We start from the raw sequence: 27,080 nt of genomic DNA on the forward strand, positions 1-27,080 counted from the left end.
ACACAAACAGTTGACCTCTTGTTTCTTTTTAAAGCCATCTGCTTGAAAACTATCTGCAGGGACATGGGTGCTCTGTCTTCTGGAGCAGCTTCTTACATCTTTGAACATCTATAGTTGTTATTGTGTTGTTCTGAAATTTTCATAGCAAGCCAAAATTGGTCTTCAGCCCGCTGGGACCTTCGATCCATTAGTTTAACTGTGCCCTCTAGAATCACAGCATTCTTTAGCCACTTGAAGTCAGTTAGCTATCCTGACACCATCAAACTTTCTGGATCTCTAAAAAAAAATCATTCCCAGTTCCTTTCACTGTTCATTGTATATTACTTTTTGAAGTACTCTTGGAATTCTATTCTTGGTTTCCTTGTCACAAAACAGTTTTCTAGAGCTTCAAAATGTGTATGACAGAATAATGGGGCCTCGTGAGAGAAAGAGAAAGAAAACTACACCAAGATGCTATTTTTTTGTGGGATAAACTTTAATTGGTGGCATATGGGAGCTTACATGAGGGTGGTAAGGTAGGGGGGCAAGGGGACCAGTGGGAAGTAGCCTGTACTGGATCTTTGGTCTGGATTTGGGAGAGTAGGCTAAGTATTCATAGTCCATAATGTTAAGTTTTTCCCACAAGGGAAGTATATGTTCATCTGGTCCTTAAAAAGTAGTAATCATTCCAGTTCCGATCTCAAGAGTTATGGTCTTTGAAATTAGAGTAGGAAGCTGATATGAACTTGGAAGAGATTAGGGCATATGCTGCTTAAGTCATTCACTATGAGTTAATCTTGATGGTGGGAAAAGCATCCTTTCTTCCATGGTAAGAAGATAAGAAATCATGAGTTCTATGATGAAGGAAGGGAAGATGTTGATAATTCCTCCCCATTCTTGGGGATGGTGTGGAAGGAACATAGGAAGACCTGACATACACTGCCATGACATTGAAATCACTGACTGACACTCAGTGCTGAGATACCAGCCAGTCAGGAAAGTTCTGCCCCATTTCACCACATTTAGAGACAGATCTCTGAACCCTGAGCCCAGGAGGAGACGTGTGTAAACAAAGCAGAGGTAAAGGAACCCCACTCTCAGCATGAGACTTTTCCTTGATGAGTAGTCTGCCGATTTGGTTTTTATTTAACTGCCTCCTGCCATCCTAGCATGTTAGAAATGAAATTATGCTGGCAACCAATATAGAGGCAGCATATATCCCCATTGATGAGACATGTCAGTCTGGTGTTCTGCATTTTGAATAAAGGTCTTTAATAGTTAAAACAAAGCTTGCAACTGGTGAAAAAAAAAAGGGCCCACTGACTAAATATTATAGTGGAAAGGATATTATATAACCACAAATATGGGAGAGAAGAGTTATATTAAAAAATCTTAAATTCATAGTTTATTTCCTAGCAGTCTTACAAGAAATATCTCCTATATTTCCGGGAGTAAGTGTTAGATTCCTCTTCAGCATTCCTGCAGGTGTTCTTAGGACCATTGCCAGTGGTTTAGAAGCCTGGTTTGTGGCCTGTTAGTGGCCTGCTTTGACAAAGTAATCGTATCGCTCCCCTCAGCATTCCCAGTACTGCGGTGGAAACCTCACTCTGCATCTTCGTTTTTCCCTCTGAGGAAAATCTTCCCGTGGAGAAAAAAGTTGTTTGCCTGGAACTCACAATATTTGTCCAGAAAAGATCAACAGAGATCCAATTAAGTCCGACTTTTATTTCCCAAGTCACATGGGAGCATCAAGAACTCAGGGTCAGAGCTGTGAGTAATTGCAGTTTGGTTCAAGTTTAATAAGATCTCCAAAGTGCAAGGATGCCCCAGCTGACATTCCAGTTACAAAGAGCTCCACCCTTCCTACCTCATTTATTGTCCTAATCCAGTGCACTTGGATCCTAGCTTTTCCTTGTTCCGTCATGTGACATGTTTATTTATTACGATCACTGATGAGGTCTGTTCTTCACTTGCTTGTTCTAGGCCAATTCTTCTATCTCACAGTTTCCTTCTCTTCCTTTTCTCCATCTGCCTTATATGTCTCTTGGCTTTACCTTTCTTTCCCAAAGAAAACTACACCTGAGGGATCTGCAGTGAATTGCTGCTTCATGAAGAATGAACCCAAGGCTTATAATGCAGGTCTATGGAATCTTGAACAGAAAAGGCATCAGAACTCACTTCACCGAAGGGTTGCCCTAGGCAGTGCAGTCTCTGCTTGGTCACAAATTCTCGACAACTAGGAGCTCACAATTCTGGCTGGTTCCATCATTCTTTCACTGGGCGATTCTGATGGCTGGGAAAAAAGAAAGTATTTCTGATTATCAGCAGAAATCACCTCCCTGTTTTTCTGACTGCTGGGACTCATTCTTCGATTTGGAGTTACACGGAAATAGTTTGTTTCTAATCCCACAAAGCAGAGAAAATATGTAAAGGTAGTCCTAAAGCAGCAACTGCCTTCCTATCATCTCTTCCGTTCCACACACAGACATACACACACACACACACACACACACGCACGCACCACAAACAATTACCTGTTGTTTTCTCTAGGCAAAATAAGCTCAATTATTAAACGTATTTTCATATGACTTGACTCTAACAATACTTGAATAAACCTTGTTTCTGCAGCCCATTTAGCAAAGAGAGTAAGAGTGAGAGAGAAGGGTTGGGGGACTAATGTTTATAGAAAACCAGATTCTTCAGATATTTGGTTCAGTTCGAGTTTTACTGGGCCCCTCCACCCTTGACCTAATCCACCCACAAATCACAGTCACACCCGGATATATACAAGCTTCACTGCTTTATCCTGACCTGCTATTGGGTTGGGGACTCACGGTTTCTCCTGCCATGGTTTTGCTTCTCACCTTGGATTTTCAGTACTTGGCAGTCATTCTTCCTCTGTAAGACACATGGGTTCTCTTCCATTTTTTCTATAGATGTATGGAAGATCTGAAGTGGGAACTTTCTCCTTTAGCTCCAGGACTGCAGAGTAGAATTCATGACCTAGGCATGGAGCCAGCAAGAGCTGCTGGACCCATTATGAGGACTTAGGTGGGAGTAGGGAGGGGTGGGGGTTAGGGGAAGGATGTAAATAAGGAAGGAATAATTGCTCTGTGCTGTCCATGTACTGGTTGTGTAGGTTTATTTCAGAAAATATTGGGTCTCTGATCCTCCTGTAATTAATTCTTTTTAGAGAAAAGCAGTGTGGTGTCATGAAAAATGCCGAATTGAAAAATTGAAAACTGTTAAGGAAACTTCTAATAAGTCATCTTGCCTCTCTGGGCCTCCTTTTCCTCATCTATGGATGAGGAGGACAAAGGCACAGACTGACAGCTCTGTCAGGACACTATAGTGCTAACGCGTTGTGATTCTAAGGTTTTAACACATAGGGATTGCGGGATAATACGGTAAACTAAAAGAAAATATCCAGGACTGAAGCAGTTAAGTTGTAATTCCACATTAAAAAGCATTTGTTGAATATTTAACATTAAGTAGGTATTAGCTGTTAATCTTCAGCCAGGCTGGTTTCAATATTTGACATTTGAATTAAATAATCATACCACATTTAAGAATACAGTCACTGTATGTTAAACAAATACTTCTTGGTTATTGAAACCATATGTGACTCTAACCGCTTTATGAGGGATTCACATGTTTTCAATAACCAGCTGGTCTCTATTTCATATAGAACATAATGCATGTACTGTACCATGAAACGTGGAGAGGCTAGTTACGTCTGCCCCAAATGATTATTTGAAAATAAATGTATTGGGTTTGACTTTCTTAGTGATCCACCTACCTAATAATCGATCTACCCATTGCGTAGGTGCTGTCAGTGAAGGAGTTACACTTGTAGCACCCTGTCTTCCTGAATTCTTATCATGTTATACCTGAATTGCCCTGGTTGAACAGTGATTACTACTACTGCCAATCAACCCTCCACTTTGCCCAAGTGATACCGAGATTTTATTGAAATGCTTGGCAGGAATGCAAACATTTCTATTTTTAATGCCTCTCTGGGATCATAAAAGACATTGCCTTCAATGGAATAGTCCCATTTCCCTTCTTCTCTCACCCTAACAAAATTGGTATTCACCAAGTATAATAGGATGAATGAATCCTTATTGCTTCATGAACTCCATTTTCTCAAGTACTGGTAATTTGTGTTTCAGTATGAATGTGTTCACAGTGTATTTGCAGCTCTTGTTTATACCGATGATGGACCAATTATGTCTGTAGCCTCTGGGTAAAAGAAGGAAGAGAAGGCAGAAATGGATGACAAGAACAACACATTTATGTTAAGATATTTTGTGTGTTTCCAGCCTACCCTTGGGTGGAACCTGCTGGGGAAGGCTGCACAATTGCAAGAATCAATTATTTTGTTGAAGTGCTATGCAAAGGCATATTTTTACATCTGCTATTTATTAAAATTCTGTGAATTGCATGAGATCAGTGGATGAATGTACATTTTATGTTGTGTTTAACATTAGCAATGACATGTACTAGAAAAAATCCATGGAAGGGGTTTTAGAGATTATCTAGTCCACACCTGCATTTTAAAGATGACCAATAATTCATAACATTTAAAAGTTTGCCCCAAATTATGTAGCTAGTTAGTGACAGAATATGCAGCCAAACCCAGGGCAGATAAAGCAACCTCTCTATACCACATCATATGGATGTCAAATTCTGCTTGTCTCTTTAAATCAGAAGAAAAATATTCTTTTTTCTTTTTTTTTAAATCAGCAAGGCAGAAGCAGTTATAAGTCCTGGTCTTCCCGTTCTGCTCCCCAATGAGCTGTGAGCACTTTTTTTCTATCTTGTACTTATCTCCTGTTCTGTCTCATCCTTGAGATCAGCTACCTGATTGTGAGAACTTGGACAGAAAGACAGAGAGGTCAGCATTGACCAAGGATTGGTTCTCCCTGGTCTCCTTGTTTCTGAATCTCCTTCCTCTATCAAGGAGGCCACATCCTCTGCTTCCTGGTATCCCACTTTGGCCTGAATTTGTCACAAATGTGGTTTCACTCAGTGATTCTCTGAAGATGTAACATGTGAGTTATCCGAGGATAAAAAGTCATTCCTCAAACTTAGGCTGAGTCTATACAGGTAATGAATGAATCCTTCTAGAACTGTTTTGGCTGCCAATTTGAATCAAACTAGTCAATAACAGTGTCAACTTGGTGATGTGACTGGAATGACTGATACCTCTAGGATTTTATTTTTGGTGCTGCTGGATGGAACAGAACTAAAGTCAGAATGTATGTTGAAGTGTTGTGTCAGAGCCTTTAAATTAATTCATGATAATTCATAATCCAGAACCTATTAATTCATAATAAGGCATAATGGCTTCCAGGATATAAAAGAACCTCATCAGAGAGGTAAGTTCTGATCAGGGAAAGAGGAATATAAATAATAATGCTTAAAGTGAATGAGAGGCATCATGAAATCTTCCTGTCAGAAATACAACCTGAAACTGACCAAGTTTATAGATATAGCTATCAGTTTACTGGAAAAAATAGGGGCAAAGAAATGTATTAAATAACTACATGGGCACAATCTTGAATGTCGGATATTTAGCAGCTCAAATGATCCAGTTTCTTCAACACATAAATTGCAGGGAAAAAGCCCCTATTGATTAAAAGAGATGTAATTATTTATAGTGTATGGACTTTGGATGTTGATTTAAATAAACCATCTGAAAACAAATAAAGCAAAAGAATCTATGAGATGATCAGAGGAATTTGAACTCTGACCAGATGTATGATGATGCTAAGGAATGACTGTTAAATATAAGTGTAGGTAGTAGGCATCAGCCTACTACCTACAAAGATGCCCATGTCCTAGGTTTTGGTACTTGTCAATGTGTTGCCTTATAAGGCAGAAGGGACTTTGCAGATGTGATTCAGTTAAGGATTACCGTGGATTATCTAAGTAGACCCAATGTGTAATCACAAAGGTCTTTAGAAAAGGGAAGCAAGAAGATCAGTGAAGAAAATATGACTGAAGCAGAGGTTGTAGTGATGCAGCCAGAAGCCAAGAAATGCCATTAGCATTTAGAAGCTGAAAGAGGCAAGGAATGGATTCTCCCCTGGAGACTTGAAAAGGACCCAGCTTTGCCTGGTGACACCCTGATTTCAGCCCCCTTGGGACTCCTTTGTTTTCCCTGGATAAGGAGACTTTTCAAGGATTTTGAGGCATATTATCAGAGCAATACCATGCCTATTTTGCTGCCTTTTACATAGAAAAGTGTAAGATAGTGGTTCTCAGTAATTGCTCTGCATCAGAATTAACTGTGGACTTTTGATTTTTTAATATAACTTCCAAGGCCACATCCAGAACTAAACTCAGAAGCTTTGAAACGGAAGGGAACAAATTTTTAAGTAAAGAAGTGACATGATTAGACTTTTTTATAGAGAGAGGATTTTGATAGCAGTGTGAAGGATGAGCTATAATGGAGAAAAACAATAGAATCCCCAATTAAGGGAGTTTGATAATAATAAAGATAAGAAATGATGTACAACTAAAATATGGAAATGTGACTGGAGGTAGAAAAGAGAAGATGGATTTGAAAGAGATTCTGAGATGAAAACAATAGATTTTGGTAATTTAAATGATGTGGTGAAATGAGTCTCGGAGATGTATAAGCCAGAATAATTCTTGGTTCTGCTGTGATAACAAGTAGAAACACAGAGATGGCTCTTTTCCTCCTTCCCACCATCTCCATCCTTCCAACTTAAGGAAGAATATTCCTCCTGAAAGATCCTCATTCTTCTCTTTCCAGTAAGGTGGGGAGTGGGACAAAATTTCCATTGGTCTTCTGCAGTTTGGGTGTAAAGAAGGAAAGAAACTAGAGCAGTTCCTGGGAAGAAACAGAAGGTATGGAGACATGCCTCCACTAGGTGGCTGGATCCTTTATTCCTCTTAATTCCTTCACAGTGGTGATTCCAAATATATACCGCTCTCCTGGTGTTCATTCCTACCCACTCACGATCAACGACACCTCCCTAGTCACTTAAGTCTCTGGCTGACCTGGCAGATTGCCGGTTGCATTTTCTGACATGAACGTGGCTTTGTCCTCCACCTTCCTCTTCCCCAAGATGAAAACCAAATGTCTAGGTCTTTGCTAGTTCCCAAATAAATCATAGTTTTATGCATTAAAAATTTACAATGAAAACGTATATTTTATTCCTTTTAGGTCATAGTTAAAGAATGTCTCTAAACAGGGAGTACCTGCCTATTCACAATCCAATTAACTAAGTTCTTGGATATTCTTTTACTGTCACATACAGTCCCTGAGTTTTCCTTAGTTTATTGCAGCCAGAATATCCTGTCAGGAAGTGATGCTAAGCTTTAAATTCATAAGTACATGTCTACTGGATGAGTATTTCAGTAGAAGCCTAGTTTTTTGTCAGCATTTTCATAAAAAGGAAGGCTCTCATGGAAGTAAATGATGATACTTAAACTAATAATTGTCTATCCTTTCCAGTGAGGATGGGACAGGACTCTGAAAAATGATTTTGGTGAAACTGAGTCTTAACGCAGACTTCTCCATTTGGGGGAAAATGCTAAAGCTGCCACTATTCATGCCAAAAACTGCTGATGACTCACCAGAGCTGGATGGATACGTTGGGAGCGAGCGGAAGGCAGGGAAGGGCTGCATGGCCGTATCTTGGGCCATTCCTTTTGAAGTTGGAGAATGGCACAGTGTAACAGTTTGTTATCATTTACTGTCGGCCTAATCCACCGTTATTAGTCAGAACCTGTGTTGACCAACTTTGCTAAATATAGCATTGTGTTCTTTCCACATGTGTTAGGAGAGGAAAAGTAGAGTAGGTAACAGTATTTGTCAGACGACTAAGTTACCATTTTGTCTGATGTGAATGAAAATTGTATAGAACCTTCCTGGCGTGTCCTTTCCTCATTTTGGAGGACAAGTGTTGGTTGACACAAGGGGTTCCTGGGGACTGTCTTAACAACGGGAGAGTCAGGGAGACCATGATACCACATGGTGCTTAAAGCCCCAGTGGCTTGTGCAGTGATACCCTGCAGCCTCTTCACAAAGATTCCCAGCAACGTCTTCATGGGAATGGCTTTCTCTGTGAAGGCCGATCCGGCTCACTGTGTGTGCCTCTCAAGGCTTTGTGCACTCGTGCTTCTGGATGGCCACAGAGGAAACTATAGTGGGCCCCTCCTGTATTTACATTAGTAACAATAACGCAAGTCCATTCTTTGCCTGTGCTGTTCATCCTGATCCATCACTAGACAGTTTCTTCTTCTGATATCAATAGTGGCCTTGCCATTTTTGAAAGTGACCCATGTTTCCCCTCATTCTGGTCTGCAAAATACCAGGAGTATAGTATAAGTGATGAATGTAGCATGGTCATAGGTGATTGTGTTATCCATTTCTGCACTCAACAGCTAGTATTGTTTTGGCCTTTACTGATGTCATCAAATAATAGAATGTACTAGCTGCCCAAATGTAAAAATGATGCAGCCTCTGCCGGTTAATGATTATAATCCTGTTAAGGTGTTTTGTGTTACATATTTCTTTCCTATTACTAAATCTTTTGATTTATTCATTGGGAGAAGATTCAGCTCCATTATCTTGCACCAAAGTATGAATGAGTTCCCAATTAAGTTAAAGCAAAATTTAAGAATATAGAAATACCTTGAGTCTGGTCTCTCATTTTAGGCTTACTAAAATGAGATTTTCTTTGATAATCAAAGCAAATCATAGCTCTTATTGTAGAATTATCAATACTGAATTTTTGGCAATGTTGTCCTATGACAAACCACTTACAGCCAATTTTCAGAAAAATTTAGTTACCAAATTTTTGCTGTTTGTGCTCATACCGAATCGTAATTCCAACCAGGCAGCCCTCAATCTCTGTCACATTAATAGTAGTCAGACTTCTCTGACTAATCATTGTGTGCCAAGCACAGTGCCTAGCAGCTGAAAGCTATTAACCTCCATAACCCTCACTAAAATCCTATTGGTAGGTTCTGTTATTATTTCCATTTTATAGATGAAAAAGCATTGTAAAAATCAATCAACTTAACCAAGTTTTCATCACTAGACTCAAGTATGTTTGACTCTAAAACCTATGCTTGTCATTACCATGTTTTACTGCCAAAATATGAAACTAGAAAGTCATTGTCATTTATAGCAGCACTATTTACAGTAGCCAAGACACAGAAACAACCTAAATGTCCATTGACAGATGACTGGATAAAGAAGTTGTGATATATATATATATATTTATACAATGGAAGATTACTCAGCCATAAAAAAGAATAAAATAACACCATTTGCAGCAGCATGAATGGACCTGAAGACTGTCATGCTAAGTGAAGTAAGCCATAAAGAGAAAGAAAAATACCCTATGATATCACTTATATGTGGAATCTAAAAAAATGACACAAATGAACTTCTTTACTTAACAGAAACAGACTCACAGTAATAGAAAACAAATATATGGTTACCAAGGAGGGAAGTGGATAGGAAGGGGTAAACTGGGAGTTCAAGATTTGCAGATACTAACTATATATAAAATAGATAAACAACAAGTTTATACTGTATAGCCCACACTGTGATAGTGGTCTTTGTTCCTGCTTTCTGGATGATGTCCTGTAGAACCAGCTTGAGCTCCAGTCTGCCTCATGCTTTGAGTGTTTGTGAGTCAGTGGGATTTGTTTTCTATTGCACTCATTGCTCACAGGGAGAAGTGGGAAACAAAGAAACCCCCTCACTTTCCCTGTACTGGTCTGACAGGAGCCCAGAGAGATTTCTCAGTTTCCACTTCCCACTGTCAGTAGGCAGTGGATCCAGGGATGTGTTTGGAAACGGCAGCTGCCTGGTGCCTCTGGGGCAGCTGAGTGGGAACAGTGTAAGGAAACCCAGCCTGGGGAGACCCATAAGTGTCCCGTTTCATCCTGAATTTGGAGTGGGCTGTTCCAGGTCACGCATAGAAGCTGAACCAGTGACCCACAATTCAATTCCTTCAGTTCAGAGATTCAAGACTTTTGAAAGACTTTACAATCTCTGCTCTCCGCTCCTGCCTCAACTCCCTACCCGACCCCCACCCAACCCCCCCTTGCTCCCCTCCCCCAACACACACCGCCCTCCCCACCCCCCACCTCTGCCAAATTTCACACAACACCCAGTCCTTTGAGTTGTAAGAATGGCTTCAGTTTCAGGGGCCTCAGGGGGCCAAGGAGAACAAGTCTTTTGGGGGGATTATTGTTCCCTTTCCCATTCACATCTCCAGACAGTTAAAACCATTTCTTCTCACTGGAAATATCTTTAATCATTCCCAGCTCTATGTTTGATGGCAGCTGGAGAGTATGTTCTTTTTAAAAAATTTTAAGTGATGATATTAATGAGACGAATAAGCAATGTAAGGGAGAGCTTTCTGGAAAGAATCTTTAGTAATAAAAATATTTTCTCTTTTATCGAAGTGTTGCTGGCTTACAGAACACAGGCAAGGGAAAAGAAAAGCAGTAACAAACTGTAAGCAGGGAGAGACTGACTCAGAGCTCACCTTAGCCTGAATCTCTGCAGAAGGCAACGCTAAATACTCAAAGTAAACACGGACATAAGCCCTGATTCGCGGTGTCTTACTCCTCTGAGTCAGCAGTCTTTCAACCCTAGTCCTGACTGATACTCTTTTTACCTGTACATTTCTTTCACTTTTTAAATCTCACTTACTGTTTTATTGAAATATAGTTAGTTACAGTGTGTCAATTTCTGGTGTACAGCATAATGTTTCAATCATACATATATGTACATATACTCGTTTTCATATACTTTTTCATTAGCAGTTACTACAAGATATTGAGCGTAGTTCCCTGTGCTATATAGTAGAAACTTGTTTTTTTATCTGTTTGATATCTAGTAGTTAATATTTGCAAATCTCAAACTCCCAATTTATCCCTTCCTATCCCTTTTCCCCTCCGGTAACCATAAATTTGTTTACTATGTCTGTAATGTCACTTACTTTTTAAACCTGGTATTAGATGTAGCATTTTGTTAACTATTTTAAATTCTTTTAAAATTATGCGGGAATCTAAATAAAAACATTTTATATCTATGTGTATATATAAATTATAAATGTAATTATATATTTATATAAATATGAAACAGAGTAACATTAATATTGTAATAGCTTATCCGCCAGTAGTGGGCCTTTTCTGTCTCTGAGTTCTACTAATGCAATAGTTCTCTCTTGCCTATAATTTAGAACAGCTAGGGAAATTTTGAATATATAGTTTCACAGCCCAGACTTACTAAATCAGAATCTATCTGTCTGTCTGTATATCTATCTATCTATGGATTTAATGTCTGCAGGGGGATAAATGCCATGTGACTCCTTGTAAGCAGTGATTAGGAAGGAATCATTGCTTTTTGCTCATTGATTCACCCCTATCATTTATCCATCATATTACAAGTAAATTTATAAATTCAAAGTGTATAGAAACAAAATAAACACATTTCTTCTTCCTAAAGAACTCATTACTTTATAACTCTTTAAGTCTTCAGAAAACATAGCTAACTTAATGCCAGTTGACCGTGTAAGGAAAATTCCTGAGCTCATTCCCGTGAAAAAATTCCCATGCTTGGTGAGCATGGAAGGGAATATTCCATGTTGCATGGTTAATCTGCACTCTGGATTTTGCATGGCTCAAGATTTCATTTATAATGTGAACACTCCTCTTGAATTAGCTCCATATTTGTCATTAAATGAGGGGCAATGGATTCTCATTAAAGAAACAAATGGTAGATATGAAAAACAATCCAAATTAAAATCTTGTCTCCTAAATCTTCATCTATGTCTGGAAAGAGTCATTTTATTTAAGCATACTGTTGACCTATTAGTGCATCCTATTTCATGAGAAACATCAAGGTTCCCCAGTTTGCTCGTACAAAAAAGCAAATCATCTTCATGTTTGTAGCCTTGCATTTTGTTTGAGGGTCGTAAGTGTGAGTGGCAGGTAACTCCCATGAGAATGTGTTTCCATATATGATGTAAGTGCAAACTCATTGTCAGAAATAACAATGAATGATAAATTAAGTGCATGGGAGGATGAGATCACTGAAACTTTTTGAAGTGGGCTTTCCTAGTTTTCCCCCTAGAATGATTATTCACGTAGTGCAAATTCTTAACCCGCATCTACCTGAGGAAGGCATTCATATAAAGGAAGAGAACTCCGAGGAGCACAGTCAGCATATCGTTTCCTTCACTGCTGCCTTATTGCTTGAGACAGCTGGAAGCATAATTAATGTGTCATTTTCTGACACGGCATTCCAATCCTGCAGGAATACCTCCCCCACCCCCTGAAAGATTTACATGCTACCTGTCCATCACAACACTGGTTATCAACTCCTCATCTTGGATGTCTGGTGGGGATTAGGGAGCACGGATTCACCAGGAGCTAAATTTTAAGGGCAGTAATAGGGCAGATTAATGCAAGACACTAATAATCCAAAAATATTGCAAGCAATAACCAATCTCTGCTGCCACAGATAGTAGTCCTGTTGGAATAACTTATCATTTTTGTTGAGAACAATAAATCTCTTCTACTTAAAATGATAGGTGGTTGGCAAAAAACAGAAACAAAAACAAAATTTTGAGAAAAGGGAACTGACGTGGTTTTGAGAAGAGAATGTTGGCCACATTCTAAAATTTGGACTAAAACCCACAACTGAACCACCAGCAGGTTAAGTCTCTAAAACGTCGGTACATCCAGGTGAGATGCCACCACATAATTTGGTAATCTCAGTGTTTACTGGTTCAGGATAGCAACTTTCATCTAGGTCTTCTAGAATTCCAGGTAAACGTGCTGTCTTATTAACAGGACAGAAGACTCAAGGACTGTATCTGCGGCCTGTGTAGTGTCATGTAGGAACATTTTTAGGAAGAAGTCTATGCATTTTTATAGCTCCACGTTTTTAAAGGCATGGCTATGAAAGGAGCAAGAGATTTTCTGACTCCCAGAAAACATCAGGGCTCTGCCATTTCATAAACTTACGTTCCATATAGATCACATATTTTCATGTTATTTCTGATTTTTTATTTTTAAGCCACTTTATTGATGTATTACTGACGTATAGAAAGCTGTTCATATTTAATGTGTAATGAGTTTGGAGATAAGTATACACCCATGAAACCATCATCACAATCTGTGCTGTAAATATACTTGTTTCTTCCCACTCTCTTCATTTGTTGTTAATATTTTTGTGATAAGAACACTTAATATAAGATCTATCCTCTTAGCAAATTGTGAAGTATATGATACAGTATTGTTGACTACGGGCACCATAGTGCTGAACAGTGGGTCCCTAGGACTTATTCCTATAGATCACATCTTTTACAGCTGACTGCACTAATATATTTCATTGACTTGTGCATGATTATACTGTGTTAAAATTTAATAACCTAGAGAATACAGAAGTAAGTCCTCCTTTTGTATTCTAAATTTACCATACATCCAGTTCCTGATCATTGCCTTCCTCCATCCCATCCCTAGCTCAGCCCTCCTTTTAGTAGGGGACGAAGGCAGTGCAGAGCGCTGGCTTTCCTCTCCAAGTGGAACTCTCCTCAGTTTCTTCAGTTTTCCCCCCTCTAAGTCCCACACCGTCACCCCCACCCCAGCCCCCCATCCAGTACAAGTCATCGTCATCTCCTCTGTCTCATCTCATCGTTGCTGGAATAGCTGTGGTCTCTCGCCTCTCTTCTAAACTTCCAATCTTTACCACTTCTATTTCCTGACTGCCCTTTCGGTCTCTTTTCTTCACTTTTCTTCCTGTTGTACTTACCCCCTCATTCTCCCCACTTTACAACACTGCCCGCTCCTGCTTTGGTGCTAATGCTGTGGGGCTTTTGTAGCCAACACCCATATTAGCAATCTGGTCATCTTTTTTCCTTTGTGGTGAGTATAGTGAGCGGTATCATTTAATCTCATTTCTAATATTTGACTCATGAACTCTTTGTTATAATGGCTGGTCAGTGGCTTTAAAGTGGTTAAAGTTTAAACACACTCCAATGCAGAGACACAGCTGGAGAAGCATAGAGTGGAGAGAAGAAAATAATGTACTGGGAAAATGAGACTGGGAAAGTATATATTATGAAGCAAAGGAGAGACTAGGCAGGTACACTACTCAATTATGAATTATTTCACCAAAAAAGAAATCTCTCAGGAAAATGACAGTTTCCTTCAAAACTTCTTACCCTCTTGGGTGTAACAAATGGGCAGGCTGTTACACTGCCCTGGACTCACTATTCGCCTCCACCTACTTTCCATAAATTCATTTTCATATGTCCAGTTGGTTTTTATGGAGTCTTACCATATAGATCTTCATTTCCTTTGTTTTCATGATTATCTAGAGATTTCCATTATAATCTTTGGTTTTATAATTCTTATAAATTATGTTTATAAATTTATATATATATTATAATTTGTTATTTTATAATTATAGGACTAGTGAACTATTAGCTATCATATGCATATATGTCTATGGACTGGGTGTAATGATTCTTTTTAAGGTTTTGTATCTGTTTTGTCTTGAAAACAATTATAACTCCTTAGAAGGCTCTTTTTAATACTTAAAGACATCTAATCTGCTTGGAAAGGCCATTGCGAGCAAAGATAAATAGAAAGTTTATACTGTAAAACAACATGTAGATGCTAAGCAAAAACAAAACAAAATGCCCGTTGTTACAGTGAATACCAGGTGGATTTCTGCTTATGTAAAACCATTGTCATTTATAGCATATAGCCAGTCAAGATTCTTTACAATAGCTTTAGAAACATAATTTCTGTAGAAATTCTGCTGCTTTAGAAATATAATTGCATGTAGAAAAATACCAATCAAGAGGAAAAGTCTGAAAGAAGAGACTTTTGATTCTTTCAATTTTAAAACCTAACTCTACAACTTATGTAATACCATTCTTTAGACTAAGTGTAGCTATTTAGAATGTGTATCTCTATTCAGAGGAAATCACAAAATAAATATTTCCAATTTATTTCTCCTTATATATTTTTTTCTTGTCAGACTCTGTTGTATAATCAAGGCTTTCCAACACTGGCAACAGTATCACCTGGGGAGATCTTAAAAATACAGATTCAAAAAAAAAAAAAAACCAGATTCCCAGGGTATACCCTAATCCTACGGACTCTGAACCTTTAAGTGGGACCTAAAAATGTATTCTCTCTGTATTCTCCAGAGAGAATTCTTCTGGAACCATTCAAACACCAATTCTAATGGTTTAGGGATTGATAAGTGGACTCTGAAGGAGATGTGCTGAAATTTTAGGAAGGAAAGTCAGAATGGCTTCTCTGTCCATACACTACCACCCACCGCCACCAGAGAATACGTGAGTGCATGTGATGGCTGTGTGCCTGGGGGACAGGAACTGAGCTAACCTGGACTACCCACGTTTGATCAATTCCAGTTACAGAAATAGCTGGGTATAAATATCCTGTCCCAAATGTGTTTGACCTGCCAAAGCTCAGTTTGCTTTTCCAGCTGAAGTCCTCAAAGGACTCTGTGCTTGGGTCAGTTTGCTTTGCTTTAAGAGTCTCTGGACTTTGAACTATATTAGGGTCCTTCTGTCCCCAGGACATTTCCAGGGCCTGGCTCCTTCAACATCATTTTAATCACCCTCTGTTGCTTACCTCTCATATTCTCCTTTGGGGCCATTCCAGAATCCCAGACCGAAAGGTGCCCACTCCTCTCAGGCACACAGTCTCCGTTTGTAGACCTCTCTGGAAAGTAATCTCTACTAACACGTTGGCATGGACACCAGTGGTTGCTAATGTGTTTAGTCTTTTCTAACCAGCTGAGTTATCTCATTTTTCTGCAAAGATTTGAAAGTAAATAAATAAACTGCTGTTTCATAACTTCAATTTGACCTTTGATTTGGTGTAAACAAGAGAGAAAGGTGAGCAGGAAAGCCGTGAGTAGCAGTTAGCTTGCAGATTCTCCCCGCATTGGTTTTCACTTGTCAAGCACATTTTCCAATAATTTTAGAGGACAGTCTGCCCAGTAGCCAGGGCTGTCTACCCCCCTGGGATGCCTTTCCCTCCCATTCAGGTCCTGTTCCAAACCTCACTGAGTTTTTGTCTCCAGGGTTCTTGTTCACTCTCCTGAGGAGGCGGGTTAGAATAAATGTCATTAATAGAAACATTTAGTTCAAAAGCACTCCTGCATTTACTTCGATGCAGGCATTTAAACAGCAGCTTGACTTAACCCACATGATGGAGAAAGTGATGCTGTGAGGATAGGCAGTGAGGCATCCTGCCCAGGCAGACGGCTGCACTAGGTCAGGCAGGCTACAGGCCAGTGGACAGGCCAGTGGACAGGCAGGAGCCGGTCAGCCTCCAGCCATGTGAACACAAGCCCACTAGGGCTGGCTCACAGTGACCCTGTTGGCCTCTGGAAGGGGACAGGATCCTTTCTCCTTTGGCCTAGTTGAAGGTAGACTTTTAGCTGGTCCTCTCAAGGCTGGCCATATCACTGCGGACAAATCCGGTAAGTGACCGTATCTTCTTATTTGAGACATATGGGAACATAGTTGGCTCTCTAGTCAGTTTTAGGCCCACTAACTACACAAGTAACTTCTGCATTCAATATTTATATATTCTGTACACAGATTGGCATGCTTATTTATAGGTTCTGGGGCAGTAACAGCCATTATGCTAGAATGTAGCAGAGGCCTGGAGCTAAGTTTCGAGTTCTGGATTCTACTCGTATCTTCTCATCACTGTGACCTCAGGGAGTCTCTGTTCTTCATAGTAGCTCAACCAACATAAAATCTAAAAGATGGGTCTGTGGTACCTGAGGATGTCCCTATAATCAGAAATTTAAAGCTATTTCTAAACTTTCAGCCAAAGAAGGAAATGTTTAGTTGTACATATGAGCTATTTGGTTGTACATAAATAGAAAGAAACTCACGTGCCTGATATTCTAACTTTACTTTAAAAAATTAGTTCAATCAAAGCAGTGTGCATGTGTAGACACCAGTGTTACTCCATTTCAAAGTGTGTGTGACTCTCTCCTGCCTACCCATGCAAAGAATCCCCGCACTTCTCAATCTGCTAGTGTTTGGGTAATGCAGCTCCTCTCCACTGGGTTTTGTCAGCAATCGATAGGTTGAATTCTGTTCATCTCTCTCATGATCTCATGTGAAAGCCCACATGAGACTTTCTCTTCTTGACCCTCATCCTGGGAGTGGTCTCCACTCAGTAACTACTGGCACATCCTCCCAAGGCATTCATAATGCACTGGGCCCAGTCGTGGATGAGCATTTAATTAGAGACAGCCATCTGTTTAATATAAATTGCATCTGCCAGCAACTTCTTGGCAGTCGGAGGGATGCTTTTCTAAAGGGAAATGAGAATTATTCATCACATGGCAGCCAGGAAAAGACCTTCTTGAATCCTTCCCTTTTTGACACACTCAGGTCTTCTAAGGCCAAGTCCATGCTTGAAAAATAACATCAGTGTCACTTGACTTCACAATTCAAGAAGAGTTAAATGTTCCCTGGGCATTTTAATCAATCTGGTATGGATTATTCAGGAATTTTTTTTTCATAATAGGCTTCAAGGACAGTAAGCTAAACAAATGATCTAAGGGACAAGAACTGACCAAATGTGAGCATGATTTCCAGTGTAATTCCTGTCCATCATTTTATAGTTTGGAATCAGTATTATATTGTTAAGTCAGAAAAAATACTAAAGTACATGACAATGGTACTGACTATTCTTTCTGGTTTTTTTTAATTGAATAAAATTCTTTTAAATTCTATAGTGCTTTACAATTTTGGAAAGTTTTACACACATATTTCCTATAATCCTGTAATAACCCTTTTTCTTTCCCTACCCCTTTAATTGTCTCTACCATCCTCCCCTCTCCCCAATGGTAACTACTAGTTTGTTCTCTATATCTGTGAACCTGCTTCTTTTTTGTTTTATTCACTAATTTGTTGTATTTTTTACATTTCACATATAAGTGACATCATACAGTATTTGTCTTTCTCTGACTTATTTCACTTAATAATGACCTCCAGATCCATCCATGCTGTTGCAAATGGTGAAATTTTATTCTTTTTATGGCTGAGTAGTATTCCACTATAGATATATACCACATCCTATTTATCCATTCATCTGTTTATGGATACTTAAGTTGCTTCCATACCTTGGCAATTATTAATAGTGCTGCTATGAACATTCTTCTTTTTAAATAACACTTGGTAAGTCAATTCTTATCTACTCCCAGAATCTTTTAGGGGAGCTGCCATGGCACAACTCTCCTGAAGGCAGCAGCCCAGGCTGCTGTGTTTAGTGCTACTCAGCTTCAGGATGTAGCCCAAACTGGCTGACAGGGTGAGCACCAAAGCCAGCAGCCCCTGGCTGTCCAGAAATTTATAATCTGGTTGGTGTAGAAGATGAACAGCCCTAATCCTCTGCTGTCCAAACTACCAATCACTCTACTTCTTTTATTCTAAGGTTCACATGTCCTTCCTGGTATTTTACATACTTGGAATCAGGATGTCACACAGTCTATGTGTGTATTTCGTATAATTATGTTTCATTCTGTTCCTGCTAGGACTTATTCAAATGATGGTATATTATTTAATTAATATTTTTGAACCATGGTGGTATAGTAACTAAAGTAGGAACTGAAGCTTCAAGGGTATGAATAGATTGGAACCATCAGGACCACAGTAGAGAATAAGCCAAAGATATCTGTGAGCAGAAGGTATGAGCAGACAGAGGAAGCTGTCCAGTGTGGAAAAAGAATGAAATGATTATGCAGAGGGACACTGGCCACATGGGCCTTAGGGGACAGAGAGAATAATACCAGGTTTCTAAGTCCTCACAACAAACAGTTCTTGGCCCTGAAGTTCCTCCAGTGGATTTTTGAAACAAAGAACTCGAGGCGAATAGGGGAGAAGGTAAACTTAACTAAGTCTCATTTGCTTCTTAGCAAGGTTCTGAGACTCATATTCTCAAAAGATTTGGGGGATCTTTGAGAATAATAGATTCCTATGCCCAGCCTAGCCTCTCACTACAAAATGCAGTTGAAAGCTGGTAGTTCTCTGGGTATTTTGATTGATAGTAATAGCATAAATTTGAGGTTCACACCTGGACTCAATCCCAGTGAAGAAACAGAAACTGAACTTTAGAGAACGGACCCCTCTGCTGTGGTTGGCCAATGTGAGGTTGGAAAATGGACTTGCGGATATGTTAACACATATGATGACAGAATCTTTTGGCCCAAATGAGCTCCGTGATTGATAGTTGATGGAACTCTGTGGCTAACTCAATGAGGTAATTCAAGTTGAATCACGCATTGATGTTCCCAAGTTTCTCTAGACAATGGCCTGGATTGACTTTCTCCAATTACTCTATTGCAGCACCACATTAATTGCCTTACAACACTTACCACAGTTTGTTCTTACTTGTCTGCTTGGATATAGTCCCTCTCATTAAAATATCTGTCTTGTTCATGACTATTTTCAACATTAAGTTACACATTATAGCTACTTAATATATTTATGAATAAATTATACATTAATATAGCATTAGCATATATTAATAATATATTTGTTAGATGTGGAAATGATAGGAAGGGTTAAGTGTAACTGGTTTATTGAACACTATTGAACACTGAAAGCAATTATATGGATTAATATAAGTTAAGCCTTTTAAACATAGTAACCACTGTGTTGACTAACTAAATAATAATGCCTATTATTTTTTCTTATTATTGCCTTTTCCAGTTACTCTATGAATTTGTTTTCCCCATCCTGGATAAAATCTTGGATGGGTTCCTTGGATTTTCTGGTAGCTCCTGTTTTGGTGGGTTCCAAGGCTTTCTTTCTCATTGGTATGTGTGTGTATGTGTGTTTTATAAAAACCCCGTCTCATCCCTGGGACTCTAACTGCAGTTTCCTTGATTTAAGTAATGCCTCCTGCAGTTTTTTCATTTCTAAGCTGTTCTCCATTCCTGGTTCTTGACCAGTCTCCCCTCTACTGGGGTATCTTCACCATCCAGGCAAACTTCTTGGCCTCTCTGTGTGATCCAGTGTTTTGCTTTTCTTCTCGGGTCCACATCTGGCATATGGAGAAGGTCAGACTAGAAGCACAGGTCTCCCAATGGCAGCCACTTCTCCTACTACCATGCAAGGCTAGCCACGGCCCCCAGCTCTTACTTTTAGCTTTTCCCAAGTGAGACTCAGATGCAGTTCCTAGGTTCTCGAGCTCCAGTGGATGCATGTCAAGCTCTACGCATGGTTCTTTTCAAGCTTCTCTTCAGTTGACTTGAGTTGAGGCAAAGAACTCTCCTTCCCATCCCCACAGGAGGGGATGGACATCACAGCCTAGCAGAAGTCTCCTGGTGACATTCTTCTTTACTGACTGCTTCATCCTTTCTCATGAAGCTGAGAGGTGGGTGATAGGCTAATATTGGCAGGATTGTTTATTGACTGTTTTAGCTTGTTCTGCATAGACAGTCTAGCACTTGACACTGGGACATGGGGAGAAGTACGTAACACTTCCCATTCCCATTAAAGAATTCTCATTATTCTAGGCCTTTGTATCATCTAAAAAGCTGGGAAACCAAGTGTCCCATTTTGACATCCTGTTACATAAACAGATAGAAGTGGCAACTCCTATAAAGTCTTGTTACACAGCAATCTACAGTCAGACCAACCCTAATTAATAAGGTGTTATCAAAGCTTTATTTAATAAATTCTAAACTGTTCTCTATTTCAAGTTCTAATCATAGGAAGGGTCATGATTTAAAAGGGGTGAAAAGCTAAGGTACAGTCAAATTTGAGGATTTCTTTGCAACTAAGATTAGGAAAAGGCAACCAGATTTAAAGGATGAGATCTGTACTACTGATTTGTAACTATGTGGCTGATGGAAACTTGAAAAATCTAATTTAAATATCATAAACAAAGGCTGGTATAATTTATTAATGGTTGCCACTCATATTATATAATCCTTTACTCTTCTTAGGCCTTTTACCAATAATTCTTCTAAAAGCTTGGCTGCCTAAGTACCTTTTTGTATTGAGAGAGAGAAAAAATGCTAATTTGGTAATGCTTTTTCCTTATAAATGAATAAGTTGAAAATGTGGCTTTTTGTATTCAAGTATAAACTTGAGCATAAAATAAATAAAGATTATCGAACTTGAATATGAGATAAGTTGACTCTGGCTTAGCCTGAAGAATAAAGAATTTTGAAGGGATGTCTGACTATGACTTGGAATTGTTGGGTCTGAATTGGGTTTTGGCTTCCGTTGCCTGAATGTACCTATGAGAAGGTTTGTGCACAGATACTTGGGAGGTCAGTGGGAGAGAACAGTGGGAGAGAGAGAACCTGGTGCTTCACAGTGTCTAAAACACGGAATTGTTTTCAAACAGTCTCTAGCAAGAGCTGGTTAAACGCTTTCATGTGGGCCATTAGAAGGGCTGAAAGAAACCCAGGGCTCTGTTGATGCTTTAAGCAATGGGAAAGAGCCCACAGGGCTAGACAGCTTTCTTCTATGGGTTGTAGATGGTAGATAGAGTGAGAGCCTAGTGGATACACACAGTTGCCCAGATGAGTTGGAAGATCAGAAGCAGAAATCCAGGGGAAACAGCAGCATGTGGAGGGCCTGCTTGAACACCTGTGAGGCTTCCATAGGGAAACTCAGAAATGCCTTGGGGGAACTTTTCCTGGAACCATGTTCATATAGTTATATGAGTGAAGGCAACAAGCCTGCAGAATTTGAGTCATAATGTCAGTGTAAATTATTATGCCCATAAGCTGGTAGACAAAAGAGCACTCAAATTGCATGAGGCTCTGGACACCCCAGCACCAGAGATCAGGCCTAACAAAGTGGCCGTCAACTACTTGGTACGTTCCTGCTGGAAAAATCCATTGCTCTTGCCCTAATCTTAACAAGGTCAAGCTTGAAGAAAAATTGTATCGATCTTTTTCAAACTGTGTCCCATGTTTGAAAATCCTACCTAAAGCTATTATCTGATAATGAATATTTGTACTTTAATAGAAGATTCAAAGGACAGAAAGGCCCTCAAAGAACAAGAGCTGAAATGGTGAAGTGACAGCATTTCTCCTGAGCACCTCTCCTGAGAGGCCAACATACAAGAAATTCCCTATTATGGGAGCCAGGAGCAAGGAGGAAGGTTGGGCAGAAGTCCAGGGCTGTCTCTGGAATAAGTAAAATGGACTTTAGTGAGTTCCCAGCATTGAGGTGCTAAAAGCCACAAAACTGAGTCATGCCTTCATACATCATCAAAGATAAACTGTTACCAAATGAATCAAAATTCTTAAGCCACTGAAGTAAAAGAGCAGCTCCTGAGCTAATACTCTGTCTCCCAAGCGTTTGAGTTTTCTCTTGGATGGGTTCCACCCTCATCAGCCTGCTCTAGGTGGCAGACTACACAGCTGTCGTCAGAGAGTGGCCCAGGAAGGGAGATGCTGAGTACGACTCTCTGCTCTGGGAAGAGTTACCTTCTTCTAGTTTGATGGGTATGAGTGGCAAACACTAGGCAACAGAGGAACATCTGTAGGCCTGCTTCTGGCCCCAGCTTGAAGCCAGCAGGTGTCGTGGGCATTGGCTAATCATTAGTCTGTGAAAACCCTGCCCTGACAGGTCTGTTCAATTCTTCTGTTGCCAGGCTTCCAGAGGGATACTGTTTAGAGTGTGTGTGTGTGTGTGTGTGTGTGTGTGTGTGTGTGTGTGTCTGTGTGTATGTGTGGAGAGAGACATAATTTACATACTGTGCAATTTATTCATTTATAATTCAGTGTTTCTAGTACAGTATGTTCTCAGAGTTGTGCAACCATTACTACAATTTTAGAACATTTTCATCACCCCAGAAAGAAACCCCATACCTATTACCAGCCACTTCTTATTTCCCCTGAACCTTCCAGCCCCCGATAACCATGAATCTACTTTCTGGCCTAATGGAGTTGCCTATTCCAAACATTTCATAAGAATCATACAATATGTGATATCATTCAATACATGACATAATATGTGCTTTGCTTCTTCAACTATCATATTGTTTTCAGGGCTTATCCATGTGTGTGCCAGTACTTCATTCTTTTTTGTGATCAAATAATACTCTGTTGTACAAATATACCACACTTTATTTATCCATTCATGAGTTAATAGATATTTGGGTTGCTTCCACTTTTTTGGATATTATAAATAATGCTGATTGGAGCACTTGTTTACAAGTTTTTTGTGTGGACATATGTTTTCATTTTTCTTGGCTGTACTCCTAGGAGTGAAATTGCTAGGTTGTACGGTAACTCAACATTTAATCTTTTGAAGAACAGCCAAGACTGTTTTCCAAAGAAGCTGCACCATTTTACATTTCTAACACCAGTAGATGAGAGTTATAATTTCTTCACATTATCACTAATGCTTGTTATTATCTATCTTTTTTTTAGTACAGTCATTCTAGTGGGTGTGAAGTGGTATCTCTTTGTGGTTTTTATTTGCATTTCTCCAATAGCTAATGATGTTAAGTATCTTTTTGGCCATTTGTATTTCTTTGGAAAATGTCGCTTTAGATCCTTTTAAAGATACTCTTAAGTCCATGAAAATGCAATGCAGGCTTTGGACTCTGAGCCTGGTCACAGCAGGGCAGTATCACAAATGCATGCCAGGAACAGGACCTGTGAATGACCAGGGCCTACAGCACAGCTGAAATGAGATGAGAAGAAGAATGTGCTCGTGGACAAAACATTGGAGCCTGAGGAATAGCTTCTAGAACACTGTGATGGTCAGTTTTATGCCCATAAGTAGACTGTAGACCTCAATCACTCAACCAAACACTAACCTGGGTGTTACTGTGTAGGTATTTTGTAGGCATAATTAACATCTACAGTCATTTGAAGGAGATGTAAAGGAGATTACCCTAGAGAATCTGGGTGGGCATGAGTCAATCAATTAAAAGGCTTTAAGAACAGAACTGAGGTTTCCCTGAAGAAGAAATTCCTCCCAGAGGCTGTAGCTTCAAGTCACAAAGAACTCCAGCCTGCCCTTTCTGACAACCTACCCTAGGGATTTTGGACTTGCCTAGTCAGCGAGTTAAAGGGTCATATAACATGTAATCGTGTGTGTGTGTGTGTGTGTGTGTGTCCATCTGTCCTACTGGTTCTATTTCTCTGGTAAAACTGTAACTGATACAAACACTAAGGAGTTTCAGAGATATCCAAATGGGCTTTTTGTTCTCCCTGGTACAGGAAGATAAAGCAAATGTGAGTGATGGAAAACTATTCTTTGTAAGCAGGCCTAGCCCTAGGAAAAATTGTGAATTTGGTGACACCTCCCTTTCATGTCCTCACTGCCTAGGTCACAGGTTTTCCTCCACCATATTCCTACCCCCTTTATCTTCTGCCTCTTGACAGCATCAGTAATTCTCAACTGGGGCCATTTTTACCCCACAGGGGACATTTAGCAACGTTTGGAGACATGTGGTTGTCACAAGTGGGTGGAAGTGTTATTAGCATCAAGTGGGTAGAGGCCAGGAATCTTCCAATTTGCAGGACCTCCCCCATGACAAAATAGCAGTAGTGCCAAGGTTGGGAAGCCTTGCTCTACAGGCTCACTAAATGTCTCCTGGTCCATAATTTACCTAGGAGTGGCTGCGGTAAACATCATCTTTGATGCCTCCAGGGGTATCTGCGCTTTAAAAAAGACTTCAGAAGTCAAACAATCTTCAAGTCACAAACAAATTGAACCTATAAAATGAAATTTCAAATATTCTCAAGGGAGATTTTTAGGGGGAACAGAACAAGGACTGGACCAGGTAGTAGGTATGCATAGGTAGAAACAATATCCACGAATATTGTACAAAGACCCCAATAATAACTAAATGCCTTCCTGAGGAGTGAAACCGTTGTTATTAACCAGTAAAAGTGGTCTTCTATGTCCACATCTATTTGTGATAGGATCTCAGTGAAGGAAGGAATTGTAGAGGTTGTCAATTACAGCTGCCAATTTATTTGAATACCATATGATATGACTTCATATCATATCATATCATGTCGTAACTTAAGGGCTATGTTATTCCTTTCAGGTATTGCTCAGCCTCAGTTCCAGGGCTAAACATTCACTGCTTTCTGAAACAACTTGCCATCCATCCCCCAAAAGCAACTATTTGCTGGAAATTCTTCTCAGTGTTAAGATGAAATCATCTTCAATTATGTTAAACTCATAGTTCCTAACTTTGCATCATAAATTCTGAAGGTGTAATTGTCTGTGTACCTACTGTTATGGGAAGATTCAACAGGATTATGTGACTCCACAAATTTTAGGAGTTAAAAATTTGCTCACACTCACTCTCATTAGAGTGATGTTTCAGAGCAGCTCTTTTAAAAACAGACTTACTGAAGAAAGTGGAGTGTGATGGTGGATGGAGTTGAAACTCTGCAGTCAGGCTGGGCAGCAGTAGAGGTTGACACAAAGCCTGGGTGACTACTGGCTGGTTCCTAAATAGGCACTCATTAATCCTTTGGTATCTTCAAAGTCTCGCTCCAGATATCCTGGCTTTGGCAAAGTATGGTGTATCCTTAAACTCTTAGCCCACATGGCTTTGAAAGGAAATTCTTTTGGGGATGGGGGCATGTTTCTGATCCCCTTACACTTACCTCATCAAAGTGTGTTTTCACTCTGCATATTTGATGTCTGAGAGGCCTCATTAGGAGCTCATTTTATTAGCCATGTTAAGAGTTTTTCCTGAAAAGACAGGAAGTTACATTTTACAGCATGTATACCCCTAAGGTCTCTCCAGAATCTAGACAGATTTGGAGTTCTAGTCTCCAAGGCTGCAGATGCAGACAAAACTCTTCCCTAAGTTGCTTCCCAGTGCTCTTGGGAAATCAGTTCACTCCTGAGGTCTGGCCCTTTGGCGTGCCCACTTTAAAGGCTCTGCTTTTCGTGAGGTCAGAATAGTGATTCTACTTGGGGCATTTATAATCTGTGCTTTGGGTAACTCTGAATTCTCTGTCACCTTTTAAAGGGCTCTAAAAAAAAGACTGCAGTCTAATAGATCATTTGGAAGAAGTCAATAGCTTCCTGGCTCCTTCTTCAGAATGGAGAAATGTTGGGAAACCAAAGTCGTTGAAGTATTCATGCCTTTCCACTTATAAAATGGGGAAAATGAGCACTCGCCAACTTCTCAGAATCTAGGATCAAAGTGGTCAGCAATGCCATGGATTCTTCTTTATTCTGCTTTTTTAGGTCTGGTTCTAGATCTTCACATTCTCCCAGGAACTGAAAGGGGCTGGGTTATCTTAAGCAGCCCCTTGAAGCCCCATCTACCTCTTGGGCCTTTTCCCTAGGATCTTTCTTATGGAATTTCCTCATATGTATAACTCCACTCCCTAGCACATCACAGTCCTTAGCTGAATTGTGTAAAAAGAACTCTTTCCTTTTAGATGTGGGTGAGTAAATTTTCCCTCCTCATACATGGTAGAAATAAAACGCATTTCTAGATTTCATGGTGTAGTATTCAAATAGTGTTAGCAAACAGAAAATGTCCTACAATGGCAGAAACATGAGTGTCATAGACAGTAGTGAAGCCAGGGGATCAAAGTGCTTATCTCTAGAGCACCTTTCTGTTCAAAGTCTTGAAGTCAGCTTCCAAAGGCTGTGTCTGTTTCTTTGACTCCCGTGTAGGTTATATATCTTTGATATTGTCCTAGGAAATTATATTGCAGGAGGTAGGAAGGAAAAGGTTGGTACTGATTAGATCATTGTTTCTTAACCTTAGGCAAATCTTGGTGTTACCACCCCAAAGGAGAGAAAAATAAACTCCCAACAGAAGCAGCACTTCAGCATTTGAAAGGAAAAGAACTAAAGTTGATGCTTCTACCTTGACTCATCCTGTGTCCTACATATTTGCCTCATTTCCTGGCAGACCATAAACTTGTCTTGCGCTGGAATCTTTCATCTGAGTAAGTCAGAATTCTCTGCACAAACAAGTTCCCCAAGTCTTATTCTGTGCCTTCACAAGGTATGATCATTTATGAGCAAATTGGGTAACATTTTTCTTATCTTCAACCAACA

At 39.7% G+C, this 27,080-nt stretch overlaps 2 long non-coding RNA genes across 2 annotated transcripts in view; one reads left to right on the plus strand and one right to left on the minus strand.

Moving 5' to 3' along the window:
- Positions 1–456: 456 nt before the first annotated feature.
- On the minus strand, positions 457–25,762 carry LOC140697089 (uncharacterized). Its single transcript, XR_012073909.1, has 3 exons — positions 25,661–25,762; positions 2,844–2,982; positions 457–2,272 (listed from the first exon to the last, which is right to left on the minus strand). It is a non-coding gene; the product is annotated as an uncharacterized lncRNA (long non-coding RNA).
- A 105-nt stretch (positions 25,763–25,867) lies between these two features.
- The window catches only part of LOC140696831 (uncharacterized), a 333,792-nt gene continuing 332,579 nt past the window's right edge, over positions 25,868–27,080 (plus strand). Inside the window, exons 1-2 of the long non-coding RNA XR_012073378.1 lie at positions 25,868–25,954; positions 26,785–27,027. This is a non-coding gene — a long non-coding RNA (uncharacterized lncRNA). The remainder of the gene's footprint in view (positions 25,955–26,784; positions 27,028–27,080) is intronic.

Source organism: Vicugna pacos, chromosome 6, assembly GCF_048564905.1.
Source record: "Vicugna pacos chromosome 6, VicPac4, whole genome shotgun sequence".
Classification (NCBI taxonomy): Eukaryota; Metazoa; Chordata; class Mammalia; order Artiodactyla; family Camelidae; genus Vicugna; species Vicugna pacos.